We start from the raw sequence: 5,880 nt of genomic DNA, 5'->3' as shown, positions 1-5,880 counted from the left end.
TGTTGTCTCCTTCCTTCTGACTAATCACGATGGTTGCCCAGTTTCCTTTCTTGATTTCCTAGCAGAAGTTGTGATGTGTCATAGGAAGAGAGGGCAACTCTACCAACATTTCTTTCCAGGCCTTTTGAACACATCCATCCTGGAGCAATTGTCCTTTTCTTCAAATTCCTGAATTTCTTGACCCGCCTGGATGTAGAGACTGTGTTTGTGAGCATGCATGTTTTTGCCACTTGATAAGGGAGCCTAAGTGGCTTCCTGTTTTAAAGAGGTCAAAAAGATGTGAGTCTTGAATGGAATGTGTGTAAGTCTTGGGCCTAATGCATTTTCCTTTTTGAAAAATCTCATTTTGCTTCTTGCTGTTTTGTTGAAAGATTTCTAGATTGCTAAAGTATAGTCTGCTTTCTGAGTTTAGCGATTACTGAAAGGTTTATATCATGTAGCTGTAGAATCCTATTTAGTTGAATGTCAAATTTCTAGCAACTTAACGCTTCAGCACATAAAAGTGAACTTCAAAGGAAAAGGGAAAGACTGTTAACACACTTGCAAAAACTCCATGCACTAAGACCCAAACACTTTTCACATAGAAAAAATTTAATACTTAGAATACTGCCTAGTATATTTTAAACACTACATAAGTGTTTGTGGTTATTACCAGGCCATATGAGCTGTTTTCACATATAAATCTAGTAAACTTAGTTATCATGTTTCTCTGGAAAAAAAGAAAAAGATTACCAAATGATGAGGAAAGATAACAAAATGAGAATGTTGTGAAAATCTGTACCTGAAATCTAGCTATAATATGAGACAGAAAATTAAACAAACAAAACAACCCAATGATTGCAGTAGTTGGCCCATTTAAACTGTCAAAGGATCAGAAATACTTTACACCATCCTTTAGAGACACCACCCTAATGATCTTCATGATCCTTTAAGTATTCAAGGAAATCCCATTAGTTTTCTTCTATTCTAAGAATGTAATGAAAGGCAATATAAAAAAGGTTAATGTTTAAAAAAAGGATGGACTGAAGCACTAAGTGGGATTTTTGTCAACTATCTTGGAAAATCTACTTAAATGGGGCAGTTCATTCATCACCAATTTTAGTGAGGCCTTGCTGAATACACCCATGGTGTCAAATTTAAAGATATCCCATCACTTAGTCTAATCCTGTCCATGGTCATGGCTCAAAGACTGAGGTGAACTCCAGGGTTCTTCTCTCTCCATGATGGACCATGTCTGGCTCCCTTTAGAATAATAGCTGATTGTTAGAAAGGCTCCAACTTGCCTTCCAGAAGAGTGCAGCTCCTTTGCTCACAATGAGTCACCACAGGCTAATGGCATGTATGCTGACATTTGTTCCCCACAGGCAGCCTAGGCAGCATGGCTCAAACTTTTGATTCAGAGTATCCTTTGGTTATATCTCCTGCCCACTTGTGTTTGCTACAGCTCTCTGCAGGTCACCACACATTTTTTCCTCCTCCATCATCATCGAAACCACTTGCAACTCACAAATCCAGTTCTTTTCATTCCATGCCTTTGTTCCCAATATGGCCTCTTCTTGACAAGACTCTACTTTTCTACTCGCCCCATCCAGTTACCAATTTATTTCCCTCTAACTCAATAGTTCTAATCTTGGACCAATTTTGTACCCCAGAGGACATTTGGCAATGTCTCAGGATATTTTTATTGTCATAACCCAATGAAAGACACTACCAGCCTGTAGTAGACAGATGCCAGAAATGTTGCTAAACACATCACAGTGTACATACTAGTCCTCCAACACAAATGATTACTTGGTCCAAAATGCCAGTAGTGCCAAGGATGGAGACCTTGCAAGGAGATCTCACTGGTCCCCATTCTTCACGTCTCAGTTCAAATCTCCCCTCCCCTGAAAACTTCCCGGCCCTATACTCCTCACTGTATGAGCCTGGTTAGCTCTCTCTACTCTTTTCCCTTTTAGTCCTTGATGTGGTGTTCTTTCTTTGAGGTTTCCGTATTGTAGCAAAATTGCCTTTGTGTATTTCCCTTTTCCCTAGCCATTGGAAGCTCCTTTTTCATCTATGTATGGGAAGAACCTGGCTTATCGTAAAAATTTTTAAATGTTTGAATGATTAAATGAAAAGAGAACAATTTTGTTTCAAGCTGTATTCTTTTGCTTTTCTGCTAATTATTTGGCAGCATTAGAGACGTCTTGCTGGTCCTCTTGAGAATCTTTAAATAGAATAAGTGGTCTTTACCTTCTTACATTTCATTAGGTCTATGTTTCTAGAGTGTCTCAGCATCTTTGATGCTAATCTTTGGATGGTGATAACTTTACATTTAGTGCTAACAGTGAACCCATCTTTTATTGCTAATAATCTACTGCATTAGAAATATTTTCTATTTAAGAGAGCAGTCACTGACGTCAGATTGCCTGTGTTCAACTCTAGGATCTGCTACGTACCACTGTGTGACCTTGAGCAAATAATTTAAGCTCTCTGTGCCTCAATTTGCTGTGTGAAAAATGGAGGTGATCATGGCACAAAATTCATAGATTTGTTATGAGGACTGAGTTACTATTTGTAAAATGCTTAGGACAGAACCTGGCACCTAACAACTTCTGTATAAGTGGTTGTTAAACATGGATAATAGGACAATCAGGTATCGACCCATTGTTGCTTGTCGTGAATGCATCAGCCAGGTAAATATATATCATTTTATCATCTTAGTCTGCTTTGTTGCATTCCTGAATAGAAATGGGTAAAACCATGACAAAAGATAAGAACATCCATGATTTGCCCACTGTGTGTCCTGGTCAGACCAAAACAACCCTCCAGAACTCATCAAGCTTTTTTGCAGGCAGGTGATGGAGTGTCTCATCATTTTGGCATAGATACAAAAACCACTGATCACCTATGGTTGCCACTGTTGCATTCTAATTTTTCTGTTTCAAACAGTGACATTTTAATCATTCTGCCCATAGCAACTAATGTCCTTTAAATTAGCATTAAAAATTCATTCTTTTGGTTTATTCTTCCTGAATCAAGCTAATTAACTATCAGCTGAAAGCCCTTTAAATTATAAGCTGAATATATTACATTTTCTAATTTATAATGCTTCATCTAGGCAAATTGGATACCTAAAAAGGAGTAAACTAATTAATGTTAATTACAGAGTACAGCATGGAACAGATGCCAGGTCAACTTTTGGAGTGCACTTAGACAGCCGTTGTTGGCACTAAGTTGACCCTTTGCAGCATAGAGCTTTGGACAAAGGGCTTTGTCACGGTGGCTTTGTAAAGAATGGGGAAAAGAAACCAGAGATAACATTAGAATCAGCACTGAAGACAGCATGTATCTGTTCATTGCATATACTACATATGTAATATTCTTTGTAATAAAAAACAAAATACCCAAATCAATCCCTCAAGATTTTACATTTTTCTAAAATTTTTCTTTTATATTTTTAATCAGTAAATATTTTCTGAATGCTTCCTACATACAAGGTTTTATTAGACACTGAGGAAAATGCAAAGATAAGACAGTTGTGCCCAAAGAACTTACAGTAGAGAGCAGTACTATCCAATGGAATTTTCTGAGATAATGCAGGTGCACACACACAAGCATGTGGACATGTGCATGTTGACACACACATACAACTCTGTTTTCTATTCAGTGTAATATTTGTCAACTTAAATATATTTCCTTCAGGGCTGCGATAATCGACTTGGAGAGATGAAGCATATGAAAGTTTCCAGAGCAAAGAAAAAAAATAACTGCATAGTAATTATTGTAATTTTGTAAAAAGAAAAGTGAAAAAATACTTATATCCAAACTATAGAAAACTAAAGTGGAGGGAGAGTTTGGGGGACACAAATGTTTCTCAACAAACCTATACCAGTTCCCAAAGGGCAGTTTCAGAATCTAGGAAGAAGAAGGAGAGAGGCTCTGAGATTTTTATGTCAAAAAGATTGGTGCATGGTTTTATAAACTTTAAGAAATATTACCTTAACTTAAAAACAGTTAAAACATATTCATTTTAAAGTGCGGAAGGGCTTTTTCGCTGTGTAAGCCCTCATGCACATGACCATTATCTCAACAAACATCAGAAATTCACTGAGTGCTCTAAGGACCAATATCCTGTGTGATCTTGGGGTTCTCCCCAGAGCTGCTGACACAATTACTAGTTGTGTACTTTGGACAATATAATTTGGATTTACTTTTACATTCTTAAATGAAAACAAAGGTGTTAGGAATATAGTTATGAAAAACTTCTTTGAATTTATTCATAGTTTAATAAACTACTATGAGTAAAGAAAATACATTTAAAGTACAATACCAATGGGATTATTTAGGACAAATAATTAAAAAGGTTTTTGTTTTTGCTTTTTTCCCAAATTTAAATCTACAACTTATTAGGGTTATTTTACAAGTAAGGGCTAACTCTATGAGGTCTGGTAAATTTCCTTTAATCTCCAAGTTATTTCCTGTTCATCAAAGATAGATTTCAGATTCAATCATCTTTGTTGAGTCACTAAATTATGCTCCCTTATTTACCCCATCTTTTTGTGCTTGATGGACCATGCCAATATTGCCACCTATAGGTCAAAATGATATTTTTGGTTTGTTTCTCAAGACCAGTATGAGTGAAAACTAAAAACCCTTGGAGAATGGATCATTCTGAATAGCTGAGTTTGACAGCATCATAGAATTCATGCTTTATTCACTTTTTTTTTTTTTTTTAGTAATTTTGGATGGAAAACTTTTCAAAGATGCTATATAAGCCCCTGACTTCTCAGCTACTACACTGAAAGTAATCAACATTTTTTGATAAGAAAAAAGTATTGTCATCAGTATAAATTATTGTCATTAGTATAAATTATTGTGCTAGCTTATTTGGCTCCAGGCAAAATCATCCTAGACTGTTGCATGCTTTGAGTATTTCAGTCAGTAGACAATTCAGCCACTTGTCTGGAAGCTCTATTCACTTTTCATAGCTGACAGTATATGTCACTCTTTGGTAATTCTCACTCTTTCATGTGTCACTCTATGAAATTAGAAACCAAATGACTACCCTAGTTGGAGTTATTTGCAAAATCAGGGTAATTTGGAAGTGTTTGTGACTAGAAAATTCACAAATCTTACTTTAGAGATTTTGTGACTCTGATTACATCTCCTCAGATGAAGTTTTGTAACTTACTTGCTAATGGACAGTTGTATTCGTAAAAAGTAAGATTAATGAATAAGAGTTCTGGATAGGTGACTCATTAATGACACCTTATAATTTCTAAGATTTCTCCGAATAGTTAACTTTATTTTAATTTTCATATGTGATAATTCTTTATAGTTGATATAAAGAATCAGTTTTTAATAAAAAGTTATGATAGTAAAAATATTTGAAAATCTGTTATCTACCTAAATTATCTAATTCCGGTTTCACTGTGCTATATAATAGTAAAAATGTTATATTTGTCCAAATTAGCAGAATGTATTATTTTGAGTCAGAGTTAATAAACTTTAATCAAACAGGTAGCATATAGGACATACTTTACTAATTTTTAACACATTACGTTCATAGATAAATCACACCTTGATATCTGGCGGGCTTTTAAAAACTAAATAACTTCCAAACTTTTAACTTAGAAGTACCATTTTCAGGTGATTGTGTAAAACCTTGGAAAACACTTTAGTGCTTCAGAAAAATTTGAAGTAGACCTCATAGCTTACCTTCTAAAATAGACTTTAACAATTCATCAATAACATTCTAATTTAGAACTTCTCTAGAAAAAAAAAAAGTAGACATCCATGATTCTTATCTCAAAAAGTTATTTATTACTTTTCTATATCAATATTTGTTTTTTATTATTTTTAAAATAAATATCAAATAAGAAATCTGTAATGAGA

This window comes from Pteropus vampyrus, unplaced genomic scaffold, assembly GCF_000151845.1.
Source record: "Pteropus vampyrus isolate Shadow unplaced genomic scaffold, Pvam_2.0 Scaffold67, whole genome shotgun sequence".
NCBI lineage: Eukaryota > Metazoa > Chordata > Mammalia > Chiroptera > Pteropodidae > Pteropus > Pteropus vampyrus.
The sequence above is the reverse complement of the archived record's forward strand: the minus strand, read 5'-3'. Positions refer to the sequence as shown.